The 14,337-nt window shown below is 42.1% G+C and overlaps 1 protein-coding gene across 1 annotated transcript in view; it reads right to left on the bottom strand.

Annotated features, from left to right (window-relative positions):
- Positions 1 to 14,109, bottom strand: part of RBPJ (recombination signal binding protein for immunoglobulin kappa J region) — a 241,823-nt gene extending 227,714 nt beyond the window's left edge. Inside the window, exon 1 of the mRNA XM_070372236.1 lies at positions 14,090 to 14,109. The gene's annotated coding sequence lies outside the window, so the exon portion shown is untranslated. The remainder of the gene's footprint in view (positions 1 to 14,089) is intronic.
- Between the last annotated feature and the right edge of the window lie 228 nt (positions 14,110 to 14,337).

Here is a 14,337-nt window from a genome sequence, read left to right as displayed (position 1 = left end):
GGTATCATCTCTACTTCTTTGGTAATATTGTTTCTTTTCTATATCTAGGGTGTGAACTCTTTCTGGGTCTTCAAGGCCTGATCAAAGACCCCCATGTCCCTGATTTTCCTCCCTTACTTTGCTTCTGGGGATCTCATACTTAAGGTCAGGCTAACATGCAGCCTCTGGAGGCTGATGACCTGGGTTTTGAATTCTAGTTCTATGCTGTGTGACCTTGGACAAGTTACTTAGGCTTTCTAAGCCTCATCGTTTTCCCGGTGCATGGGAATAACACTAGTACCATTAGTTTTGAAGTTTTGAAGTTTTGAAGAATAAGAAAGATAATGCCTGTAAACTCCATTGTGAGTATCCTTCCTCCTGCACCAGTGTAAATGCCCAATGTAGATAATTTATTTCTTTATCACTTGGGTTTTATTATTCTTAATATTTCTCATTAATTCTTATTCTTTTTAAGTTTTTCTTATTTTTTAAGGCTTTCATATTTTATCTCTACTAATCTAAAAGCACTTGGGTCTTTTCTGGAAACTTTCAAATTTTGTTGAAAATTCTGATTATTGAAGTCATGCATGCCCATTGTAAAAATTTCACTTAAACAGAAAAACAAAGAGAGGGGGAAAAAAATCACTTGTAATCTTGCCAACCAGAGTATCTACTAACATTCGATGTAGACTTCCATTTTTTTCTGTGTGTAAATACATGGTTTTGCAATAAAAATGTGATCATATTATATATATGGCTTGTATAAAGTGCTTTTTTTTCATAAGGGTAGGTATATGTCCCTATGTCCATATTAGCAAATGTAGTCTGCTTCAGAGGTTCACCTTGGTGGCTTGCCCTGGTCCAGCGTATAGGTATGTTTTGTTTAGTTTGCATAGTTTAAAAAATTTAGCCAACTTGAACAAATCAGGATATTTTACAAAAAAAAGGTGCATTTTCCTGCTTTGGAAAATATGAAGCTCCAGCCACTCTGGGGCTGGGTTTCAGGAAGCCAGTTACTTGGTTAGAACTGAGTAGTGCTGTTGCATTGTATTGCTGGCCCATGTACATCCTTGGTCTACATCAACGATGGTGATGGGTATGTAGCATTTTCTGGCTATTTGTGAACACAGCTATTCTCCTCAACTACAACAAGCAATCTGAGGGCTGAACCTAGTCTACTGTATCTTTAACCTTTAGACCCTCAGTGCCTTTCACTTACTTAGCTCTTAATACTTCTGTGACATTAATATGTGAATGAATGGACTCATTTGTGACATTTCACACATTCGTATCATTCTTGGAATGCATGGAAGACTCAGGACCCCACCAGAGCATTGGGTTTCTTTTGTCCCTTGCAGTGTCTCCCACAGCTGGACCCAAAGGACGGCTCCAGCCACACTGGTAAGTTTTGCAGACCCTGACATCTTTCTTCCTGGAGGTGCCTTGACCACTTTAAAAAGGCAACACATAGTAGTCACTTCATTTCCTACCCAGATGCAGCCAACTCTCGAGTGGAAGATGATAGCTCTTAAATAGCACCCGTGAGCCTTTCAAAACATCTGACGTTGGAGGAGAGTAAAGAAAAAGAAGTCTGTCATCATCTACTGGTGGTCATGCTTGCTTCTTTTATTTCTCTTCGCTGTCTTTTAAGCACCAAGTGTGCCTCCTAGGAGCCATGGGGTGCACCCTGCCTGAGTTCCTTGTGGGTGTTGGTGCTCAAATTAGAGGCTGGATTTTGGGGACAGCTGGAACGCTTCTTAGCTGCTCCACCCTGCAGGCGGCACGTGAGGCCCAACCACGAGATGTGAGGCAGGCCCCTTTAATCCTACACCAGAGTCTTGGCTTCCAAAACCCGATCCTCCAAAATTTGGACTTATATAACTTATTTGTTTATTTTTAAGCCAGTCCTGTCCAAGTGGAGAACACTTAAGACTCCCTTTTAGAGCAAATTTGGAACCCAACATTATCATTAACTAAATCAGCAAGCAACGGTTCTGTTAAAATACCAAGCGGCATAGTTCTGAGGACTTTTATCGTCATGTTCCCCGTGGAATCACATCGTGTGGTGGTTTCTCTGAAAATCATCCTTGGGATTCTCTCTCTCTCCTCTCTCCCTCTGTCCCTCTCTCTCTCTTGTACACCATGGCCTGAGTTAAGGGAGGTGGCGGGTGAGGGGATGCTGTCACTAAGATTTCCTGCTGTGTAGGAATCCCTTTATTTGGATTTCAACAAGGGACCAGGTCATTCTTATTGTGTAATTGACCATTGTGGTTCTCCAACTAGGTCAGCTGGTGGGGCCTCTGGAAGGCATAGCCTTTTGTAGAGCATGGTAAAGCAGAAAACATGATAAGATAACATATCTTTGGATCAAATTAGATGCCGTTTTATATTAGATTCCAGACTTGAGGGAACAGGTGCCAAAAATCTGATAAAAACATGTGAAACCAAGTATTTACTGTATAGCACAGGGAACTCAACAAGGACTTACTGTATAGTACAGAAAACTAACTCAACATCTTGCAATAACCTAAATGGAGAAGAATCTGAAATATATATATATATAAATCTCTTTACTGTACACCAGAAACTAACACAACATTTTAAATCAACTATACATAGGACACGACTTAGCGACTAAACAACATTAATACTTCAATAACAATTAAGAAACAAAGTATGTGAATATGTTCACTGATATGTTGTTTCAATTAGGGACAACACTGGAAACATTCTAAATGTTTAACAAGAGGAGAATAATTAAATTACCTATGACCATTTTAAACGCATCTATTAAGGATTCATCAAAAGTTTTAAAGATCCTTCAGAGAGCCTTTAATAGTGTTGAGAGAAGTGTCTATGATTTGTTAGGTTAAAAAAAGTGGAAATAAAGTCACATATGAAGTCTGAGATCAATTACATTTATCATATGGACACAGATCCTTAGAAAATACACCACAATTTTAGGACAGATTATAGCTCTGCATCGGAGAAGGCAGTGGCACCCCACTCCAGTACTCTTGCCTGGAAAATCCCATGGACGGAGGAGCCTGGTAGGCTGCGGTCCATGGGGTCGCTAAGAGTCGGACACGACTGAGCGACTTCACTTTCACCTTTCACTTTCATGCATTGGAGAAGGAAATGGCAACCCACTCCAGTGTTCTTGCCTGGAGAATCCCAGGGATGGAGGAGCCTGGTGGGCTGCAGTCTATGGGGTCGCACAGAGTTGGACACGACTGAAGTGACTTAGCAGCAGCAGCAGCAGCAGCAGGGCTCTGCATGATGCAATGTTGGGTAGTTTTAGCCTTTTCAGCATTTTCAAACGTTTCTACAGTGAGCGTTTACTGCTTTGATTGTCAGGAAAGAAAATGATTATAAAGTAGTCAAAGTCCTGGTGGTAGTGGACTTGGGTCCGCATTTTCTTTCAATACCTTTTTTTTTTAACCCTTACTACACTTTATCTGCCACAGCTCCTGCAGGGAGGATCTGGAGGAAAACACTGAGACTTAGATGAGGACTGGGCGATGTTCTCCTACAGACAGAGCCACAGCAATTTTCCTTGGGACCGGAGGTTTGTGGGCACCTATGAGCTACATGCATTCTGTCTGGATTCCTGTCTGCAGATTCATAGAAACTAAGAAAGAAATGAGGCTGAAAGAGCCTTGCATCTGCTGATGGATCTCATCTTCAGATTAAAAAGAGTTCTAGCAGGACAGCCCTTCCCTCTTCTTATCCCCATGGCCCCTGCTCCCCTAAAATAATGTTAATGAAAGTGAAGACAGATGTTTTCAAGTTGTGGTGAGGCAGCCTGGTTCAAGCAAGGTGACTGGACTCCACACGCTGAGCTTTGTAGGTTGTCCGGCCAAGAGACGACTGGTTTATTCTTTGGGCCAGCCAGTTTCTTCAGTCCTGTGGGTTTCCTCCATGTATTAAATGGATGTAACACGACTCAAAGCTTCTCTTGGAGCTGTGTCCCATGACCTCATCTTCCACTGCCTATACACATGGGGTGAAGTGCTCCCTTCAGGCGCTGAAGGGTGGTGTTGAAGGAGGACTTGAGCTGGGACTGAGAACAAGTCTTAGGAGCATTTTTAGGAAAGGTTTTTAGGAGTCTTCCAGCTACCAAGCATGGCGATAGTTCAGTTCATTACATCAACATACTGTTTATTGAGTGATTGTCTACATCTTGAGCCAGGCATCCAAGAATTCCCCCAAATTCTTAGAGAAGCCTCAGTTTCCTCCATTAACATCCCAAACGTCCTTTTCATTAAAAGCTTGGATCCCTATTTGGTGTGGGACCAGTACTACTCTTGAAATTGATGAGTCTGGGTTGAAATCTCACCTCTGTCACCTGTAAGTACTGTAGCTTCAGGCAAGTTACGTAATCTCTCAAAGGCTTATTTTCCTCACATTTAAAGTAAGAATAATAATGCCAGCCTCATGAGTTTTTTATTTACTTACTTATTGATTTATCTTTGGCTGTGCTGGGTCTTCACTAGTTGTCGTGCAACTAGATCTACTCTCTAGTTGCGGTACGAGGGCTTCTTCCTGCTGTGGCTTCTCTTGTTGCGGAGAAGGCAGTGGCACCCCACTCCAGTACTCTTGCCTGGAAAATCGCATGGATGAGGAGCCTGGTAGGCTGCAGTCCATGGGGTCGCTAAGAGTCCAACACCATTGAGCGACTTCCCTTTCACTTTTCACTTTCATGCATTGGAGAAGGAAATGGCAACCCACTCCAGTGTTCTTGCCTGGAGAATCCCAGGGACGGCGGGGCCTGGTGGGCTGCCGTCTATGGGGTCACACAGAGGTGGACACGACTGAAGTGACTTAGCATAGCATCTCCTGTTGCGGAGCACAGGCTCTAGGCTATGGGCTTCAGTAGTTGCAGTAGTAGCGTAGTTGCTCTGAGGCATGTGGGATCTTCTGGGAGCAGGGATTGAACCTGTGTCCCCCACATCGGCAGGCTGACTCTTAACCATTGGACCACCAAGGAAGTCTCTGAGGTTGTTTTAGAGTAAGGTTGCTAAATTTAGCAAATAAAAATATAGACATCCAGTTAAATTGGAATGTCAGAGGAACGAAAATAGTATTTTAGTATTAATATATCCTAAATATTGCACAGGATATTCTTATTACTAAAAAAATCATTTGTTTCTTATCTGATGTTCCAGCTTACCTGAGTGTTCTGCGTTTTACCTAACAATCCTATTCTTGTGGCTGAAATGGAGGGATTTATCTGAAAGCCCCTGCCCATGCCTCAGTGAATACTCTTTCCTCTGTACCTTTTTCTCCCAGGGAGGGCCCTGTGATTATGCTTCCCTTTTCCATGGTAGGAGATGTAAAGACTGTGACCAGGTTGGTGGAAAGAAGGTGACCATAATCAGTTAGATGCGGACATCTCCACGGATGGAGTAAGAGAGGAGAGAGGACATGCAGGCTGGTATGAACTATTTGCTGTCATTTAGTTGTTCAGTTGTGTCTGACTCTTTGCAGCCCTGTGGACTGCAGCACGCCAGGCTTCCCTGTCCTTCACCATCTCCTGGAGTTTGCTCAAATTCATGAGCTAAGCCTCTAGCAAATAGTGTCCCTGGGTTGTGTGTGCCTTTAGATGCTCCACCTGTCCTCTGCAAGGCTGTCAATGGAGGTGACACATGGCATCATGAGGCACCCAGACGGAGACGCTGACCCCAGGGAAACCCCAGCTAGCCATGACCATTCATAGGCTTCAAAGGCCAACTGCTGTGTTAGACAGAGGGACTTTCCTGGAGGTGATTTTTACAAAGAAGGGGTAAAGGGGACTGGGTGCCCCAGAGGCCTACTGAGATTCTGGGGAAATCCGGGGTACAAGCTGACACTGACTGTCCTTCTGCTTCTTTCTATGGCTCCTCCCCAAGCCCCCTCACCGCCCCGCCTCCAAACTTGAATCCCCTCTGACTTCAGCTCCCTTGGCTCGTGGGGTGGAGATTGACAGGTGGCAGGTCACTCTCTGGTCTTTGTGTGAATCACAGGCTGCTCCAGGGCCCCCAGAACCTCAGGGTGTCATTTTCCTTTTCTGATCATCGAATTCCGGGTGAGGAACTCAGCTGTCGTCGGCTTCAGGGAATTTTTCCACCAGGATTGAAATCGGGGCCAAGAAAGTGGGGGCATGCAGAAGGCATTCTTTCTACTATTCAGATGTGCTTTCTCTTTAGTTGGGACGTTAGAAAATGCTGTTTTCACCCAGAGTCCTAGATGAAAGTGTTGAATTTCATTACAGTGAGAAAACATAGGAAGAGAGGCCCTCATTTCTGCCATGTTCCCACCCTCATCCCTCCTTTTAAAATTTAGACGTTTTAATATGTTTTATTTAAAGTTAACAAAATTAAATTAATTCAAGCCATGCCCAGTCGGGGTGGGGGTGGGAGGAAAAGAAAAATTTTAAGGGAAACCTCTGTTTCTAGTCTCTACTTAAGTATCACAGTCATCTTGTTACTTTTATTTTGGAAGAGAAGAAGTAATATTCTGCATTTCTTTTCTTTTTTTTTTTTAATTTTATTTTATTTTTAAACTTTACATAATTGTATTAGTTTTGCCAAATATCAAAATGAATCCGCCACAGGTATACATGTGTTCCCCATCCTGAACCCTCCATTTTGACTATTACTTTCTAAATAGTTTTCCTTTCACTTAATATACTTTCTAAAATTTTTATTCATTCTAAGGAAAACAATCTTAAATTTTTTTTAATTTTTATTTTTTTTTATCAAAGTACAGTTGATTTACAATGTTGTCCCAGTCTCTGCTGTATGGCAAAGTGACTCATACATGCATTCTTTAAAAAATATTCTTTTCCATTATGGTTTATCCCAGGAGATTGAATATAGTTCCCTGTGCTACACAGTAGGACCTTGATGTTTATTTATTCTAAATGTAATAGTTTGCATCTACCAACCCCAAAGTATGTTAGTTGCTCAGTCATGTCTGACTCTTTGCTCCTCTGTCCATGGGATTTTCCAGGCAACGATATTGGAGTGGGTTGCCATTTCCTTCTCCAACCAACCCCAAATTCCTCCCCAAATTCCAGTCTACCCCTCTCCCTCCCGCTCATGGCAATCACAAGTCTGTTCTCTATATCTGTGAGTACGTTAAAGAATATCTTTAAAATGTAGCATTAGATATATTATATATATTTCCTCCCTATCATATGACGATAAGCATATGCTATTAAAATTTAATATGCTCATCTGTGTATCATTTAAAACTCTTTCAGGAACACAGTTCTTGAACAACTTCATAAAGTTATTTGAAGTCAGAAGTTCCTATCTATCATCTGGGTAACAATAGGCAGATTTAGTGAAACATTTACTCTATTCTGAAACATGGACTTTCTAGATATTTAGTCCTCCCAGGAACACTAGGGTATTTTTTGTTGTTGTTGGCCCCATTTTACAGATAAGGAAACTGAGTCTAATAGGGTCAAGGCATAGCCCTGGGAAATGGAAGTCAGATTCAAATCAGAGCAGTTTGAGTTTAGGGTCCGTGAAATCACCCTTCTCTCTAACCTCTTAGGAAAACAAACAAACCCAACAGGTATTGATACCACCACTTGGCAGGAAAACAGCAGGCAATAGTTCTGTTGAAAGAATTCATTCAGAACGAAATGGTAAGAGTGTCCTTCCCGTAATTTTAATGCATTGCATGCAGTTTCCAACTTGCAGAGGTTGGATTCTAAAAGTTGATTTAAAAGCAGTTTCACCATTCCCTTGCTCTGTGCTCCCAGGCACTTTGAACACACCTCTCCTGTTACACTCAGCATCTTGTCCCTTGGGAGCTCACAGTTCTCTCCCTGACAGGGCTCCCGGCTGCTCAAAGCCAGGGACCTGGCCTTGTGTTTCCTTTGGTATTCTCAGCACCCAGCACAGCACCCAGCCCTCGGAGACCCAAAGTGTACACGTACTGTATTAAATTGCAAGTCATTTGTTTGGAACTCAGCATACATTTCCCAAAAGAAATGCATTACAAACAGAAGTGGAAGGGTTATGTTTCCAACCAGCCCACAAGAGTTTATTTAACCTTTCTCTCGTCTACCAAAAGTACTAAGTTACCTGGAGCCGTGGGTGGGGCGAAAGGTGGGGTGGTGGAGACAGGGAGATAGAAATCTTCCTCCGCTTTCCTAGGTCAGACCTAGATGGAGTGTCACGCGGATTGGAGTTCATCTTTGACTCCCTCCAATCTGCTTTTCTATCTCTCCCATCTATCTGTCATTTCTGTCTCCAGGATTTCTACTCAGTATCCAGCTGGGGTCCCTTGCCCAGGTCTTCCCTTTTCTTCCCCAAATAACCTGCTTGACCCCCTTCACCAGTCAAAATTCCTGTTTCCTGAATGCAAGTGAGCATGGTGGTTGTCCCAGAGGAAATTCACAGATTAGCAAGAATTACCTCAATTATTGCTAGTCTATGAATGATGGGCTCTAACATCCCTCCACTGCCACCTCACCCCCACCCACCAGTGCTAAGCACATGGCTGTTTATAGCACAGTAGTTAAGATTATAGGATTTAGAGACAGATTTGAATACTGGTTCTACCTCAAAGTTATATGGGCTAGGGAAAGTAAGTTCTCTACACCTCAGTTGTTGCATCTGTAAAATGGGAATAACTGTAGTTATATTTTTTTCTTTTGTCTGCACCATGTGGCTTGCAGGATCTTAGTTCCCAGACTAGGGATTGAACCCCCACCTTCTACAGTGAAAGTACCGAGTTCTAACCACTGGTCTGCCAGGGAATTCCTGAAAGCTATTAATAATAGTCGTTTTAAATTTTAAATTAATTTATTTTTTAATTGAAGGATAATTGCTTTACAGAGTTGTGTTGGTTTCTGCCAAACACCAACACGAATCAGCCATAGGTATTCATATTTCCTCTCCCTCTTGAACCTCCCTCTCACCTCCCACCCCATCTCACTTCCTCTAGGTTGTTACAGAGCACCGGTTTGAGTTCTCTGAGTCATACAGCAAATTCCCATTGGCTATCTATTTTACATAAGGTAATGGAAGAGAGCTACTAATAATCCTTTAAAACCATTTAGTGTTATATCACTTATCAGGCACAGTGCTAAGGACTTTTAGTTCATTGATTGACTTTATCTTCCCAACAATCCCGTGAGGTAGATACTTGATTATTAACTGTTATAAAGGACAGTGACTCTTGAAAGAGATTTCTAGCGGTAAATTAATTATTATTTATTCTCTGCCTTCCTTTCTTCCAAAAAGGTTTTACGACAACATGCTACATTGATAACATTTCTGGCAGCATGGATGGGAGAAGACCTTCCCGGGAGGAGATTTTTCAGGGCAAAGGGAGAGGGGCTGCTGTCAGGTCATCCATGGCTGAAAATGTATCCTGAGAGTCCATTCCATTACACGGTTCCTGTTTCCACAACTTCTTCCCGTCCTCTGCCTCTGAATGTGCCAAATCTGCAAGTGGTCCAAGTTTTTTCTCTAGCCCCTTTCTTTCTTTTTTAATTTTTTTACACAGCCAGTGACAGCTGCAAGGTGGTGGGGGCCGGGCGGATGGCAGCAGCTGTTTGTATGTATGGGATCTCTGTAGTCTTTCTTTGTGAGTCAGGGGCTGTCTGTATATGTCACACGCTACCACCTGGCAAGACATTTCGTTCCATGTATGTTGTTTGAATGTTTCCTGGATGATATCATAAACACAGAAGGAGGGGGGACCTTCAGATATGGATTTCCAGCCCTTCACTTCCCGATGCAGAAACATCCTAGGGCGATTTTCTCCTCTAGCTCAGCAGACAGCTTGAAATTTACTCCATGGTCCTTCCCATTTACCAGATGCGGAGATTTTAATGCCAGTGGGGCAGGCATCTGAACAGAAGCCACAGTGTAGTCCTGGAGAACACCGAGCAGAAGCCCAAGGCAGAAGCAGGTGGCAGGCTCACCCCACGGCCCCTCACTGGGGTCCTGGTGACTGAGTACCTTCCCTTCTCTGGGTCTCAGTTTCCTCTTCAGTCAAGCAAGTGGGATGAGCTGAACTCTCTCTGGTCCCTTCTGAGCTTTCAGACTCTTTGATTCTTTGATAAACTACCCAGGACAGAGGGCTGATCATCCTTGGTAATCCTGCCTTTGGGGTGGACAGTCTGTTGTGACCCATGTAAGCCTGTTCAAATGTTTCCTCATCCTTAAAATTAAGCAATTTCCCCTTATGCTAACTAAACAGTTCTTGTAATTTGATCGTAATTTTTTTTTGGTTGTCATTGTTATTAGGACTTCTAAAAATATAGGGAGAATTCTACCCTGTTCCTATTATGGTGATACCTTTGTTATACATATACTGACATATTTGTTCTAACCTAGATGATTAGTTTTCAAAGACTTAATAGCAATGGGATTCTATTTTTATATGACATTTATATTTAAAAGCTGGGTTTCCCTTGTAGCTCAGACAGCAAAGAATCTGCCTCTGCAAAGCAGGAGACCTGGGTTTGATCCTTGGGTTGGGAAGATCCCCTGGAGAAGGGAATGGCAACCCACTCTAGTATTCTTGCCTACAGAATTCCATGGACAGACCATGGGGTCGCAAAGAGTGTACACAACTGAGTAACTAACACACATTTAAAAGCTATTTCACATATGTAATTTCATTTGAACCTCAAACTAAAAGTAAGAAGAGAAATTGTAGTCATTTTTATAAGTGAAGAGTTTCAGGGTAAATAAATACAAATTCCCTGAATAATATTTCATCTTACAGTTACTAAGTGAAAGAGTCAGGATCCAAACCCAGGTCTTTACTCAGAGTCTAGTGCTCAGGCAATGAGAACTCACGTTAATTTACACCAGCACTACCAGCTAGCTCCCCTCGCTTGAGTTTATGCTGTGTCCTGGGTACCCTACTATGTGCGTGCATGCATGCTCTTTTGCTTCATTTGTGTCTGACTCTTTGCGACCCCGAGGACTGTAGCTCACCAGGCTCCTCTGTCCATGGGGATTCTCCAGGCAAGAACACTGGAGTGTGTTGCCATGCCCTCCTCCAGGGGATCTTCCCGACTCAGGGATTGAACCCGTGTTACTTATGCCTCCTGCGTTGGCAGGCAGGTTCTTTACCACTGGTGCCACCTGGGAAGCCCAGGTGCTCTGCTTCCATCTCAAATCCTGGAGACAACTATGCCATAGAAGTATTATCACACTCAGTTGAGAGATGAAACAATTGAAGTTAAGAGAAATCAAGCTTGCTAATGTGCGCTGAAAGCAAAATTCAAATCCAAGCCCAGTCTTTTGACAGTGCCTCCTTTCACTTAAATATGCATCACCTCTTCAGAGTCCCTTGGACCGCAAGGAGATCCAACCAGTCCTTTCTAAAGGAGATCAGTCCTGGGTGTTCTTTGGAAGGAATGATGCTAAAGCTGAAACTACAGTACTTTGGCCACCTCATGCGAAGAGTTGACTCATTGGAAAAGACTCTGATGCTGGGAGGGATTGGGGGCAGGAGGAGAAGGGGACGACGGAGGATGAGATGGCTGGATGGCATTACCAACTCGATGGACGTGAGTTTGAGTGAACTCCGGGAGTTGGTGATGGACAGGGAGGCCTGGCGTGCTGCGATTCGTGGGGTCGCAAAGAGTTGGACATGGCTGAGTGACTGAATTGAACTGAAAAGGAGACCTAATAAAGTTTAATTTTCAGAATTTTTTTTAGGCTACATGAATTATGGTTCCATGAAAGTACAGTTAAGGGCAATGACCAATTGTTTGAATCCCGTTCAGCCAACTGGAATTTGTCAGCTGCCCTTAATTTCTCCTGTAATATAGCAGTCTGCTTCTTGGTCTTTCTTTTCTAGATTTTCTCTTATTTATTTCAAACAATATTTTTATTACTTTTTTTCCTGCATTCTCTTAAAATATCTCTTTTTAAGAGATCGGCATTTAAAGTGAGCATGGCCTTCTTAGTTAGAACTTGGATGATGACCAGTAGAAGAACAAGACTTGAGCTTGCTTCTTCTTTCCCCGCCTGTTTCCGGTTTATATGTCCCAAGATCATTTTAAGTTTATTTGTAATCTGTTTTCCTGTCAATTTTACCTAATCCTTGTCCATTTTATATCTGCATAATTCATTGCCTATTCCTAAACACTCCAACTTCTTTTATGAAAAGGGGATACTGTGTACAGTGTGAGGAATAGACTCAATCATTATGTAATATCCTGTATGGTGACAGATGGTAACTAGGTTTATTATGGTGATCATTTTGAAATGTTTAAAAGTATTGAATTACTATGTTATATAACAGGAACTAGCATAATGCTGTCGGTGAGTTATATTTCAAAAACAAACTCATAGAAAAAGAGATCACATTTGTGGTTGGGGAAGGGGATGGACTGAAGGCAATTAAGAGGTACAAACTTCCAGTTATAAGATAAATGAATAAGCACTAGGGATATCATGGACAATATGATAAATGTAATTTACACGACTGTATGTGATATATCAAAGTTGTTAACCGTTCTCATCACAAGGAAAAAACATTTTTTTCTATTTCTTTAACATTGCATCTAAATGACATGATGGATGTTCACTACACTGTGGTCATCATTTTATGATATGTAAGTCAAGTCATTGTGCTGTACACTGTAAACTCATACAGTGCTGTATGTCAGCTGTAGTATGTAATGATTCCTGTCTTATTCACACTTCATATATTTGGTGATGTTCAATCAGTGTGTAGGGAAAGCACTTGGGAGAGTATAAAGAACCATGGGCATGGAGAATTATAGTATATTTTGCTTTTGAAAACTTAATCTATAGAAATGGAGCTAGATGGATTGTTCAGGGAAGTGAAGATTTGAGTGTTCTGGATTTATTGGTTATATGTTGTATATAATAATTATATACAATAATTTAATATGTCACTAAATCATTTTAAAAGAAAGACTTTGTATGCATTATTTAGAGAACTGTCCTTTCCTGATCATAGACTGATATGTAGGGGTTATTCAAACACAAGATTGACGCCTTCTGTGCCTCTCCCCATACCTCCTGGCTTTTCCAAGGTTTTCTGCCAAGGTCTCTGAGCTACTCTCGTACAAGCCCCACACCTGGTATTGTTAGGCACCTGTGTTAGCTTTCCTTTAAAGTCCCCACGTTTCCTGGTATCAAGGAAACCTTTTAAAATGTTAACTCTTTCCATGTAGTTCCACAATGATAATGAATTTCTGGCATCCATTGACTGAGAAAATACTCAGTGACAGCAGGACATTACAAACCCAGAAAACGCTTTAAATGGATTTATATTTAATCCATTATAACTGCATCCAAATGCTTTTGAAAAATACACAGACATATCTTAAGACATTATTCCACCAGGCATGCATATGAACACTCAGCAGATATTCGTCACATAAAGACTTGGATAAGAAGAGGATGGAAATGTGCAGGTAATGCTTGTGCTATCTGTGGATTTGTGACCCTTTTGTCATAACTCAATCCCCAATCCCTGCCCTGGGGCCCAGAGCTCAGAAACCCTTCACCCAGTATACAGTAGTCACTCAGTTGTCTCAACTAGATTATAAGTTTGAGGATAGCAAGTAAATTGCAGGCCCTTCTGTATCTCCAGCAGAACCCAACACTGTACTGAGAGAAAGCTGCCCACTTTCAAATAAACCAGGAACTCGGTTAGCATCAGCTACCAACAGATGTATTTCTGGAGGACCTTATTAAAAAGGAAGCTTCTGAAATTTAAACCACCTAGAAAGAATAGGTCTTTGATTCCAGAAAACTTGTGTTTCTCTGCTAGGGTAAGGGAAAGTAAGTATGGAGCTAGAAAAGCATAAGAAGAGGGGGCAGGGCCTATGAAGCAGAGCTGCTTGCTCAAAGGCAGGGAGAGCATAGAAACCTCATCCTTTGAAGCTAGCCTCAGCCTCTGCTAAGTAATCTCAGGCTGCATCAGAGAGGAGGTGACAAGAAAACTCCTGGTGGTGACTGAAGTGGCAGAGGAGAGGGTTAGTTCACCATGTCTTGAAGTGGCAGTGGCAAAAAGCAATTTATGGATCCATAAATCACAAGCTAAAGCATAGTAAATATTTTCATGGCCAATGTGACATCGAGAATTCACGAGAGGATTCACTTACCTCGACAACGCTGGATAGAGCAGTCCGATCATGTTGAAGAGAAACTCTTAACACAGATTCTTCTTGGAGGCTCAAGTGATGTGAAAGGCTGCAGAGAGAGTCCCGGGCACCCTGACTCTGGTGCCCACTTCACCTTGCAACAAAGGAAGTGAAAGTGTCAAAATGAAGAGAAGAAAGTCAACATTCTGTCTAAGGGGAAAAATGCAGACACAGGCTTTTTTCTTTTTCTTCTTTTTATGGGGTGGAGG

This window comes from Bos mutus, chromosome 6, assembly GCF_027580195.1.
Source record: "Bos mutus isolate GX-2022 chromosome 6, NWIPB_WYAK_1.1, whole genome shotgun sequence".
NCBI lineage: Eukaryota > Metazoa > Chordata > Mammalia > Artiodactyla > Bovidae > Bos > Bos mutus.
Note: the sequence above shows the minus strand (reverse complement) of the source record. Positions and strands in the feature narration are given on the sequence as shown.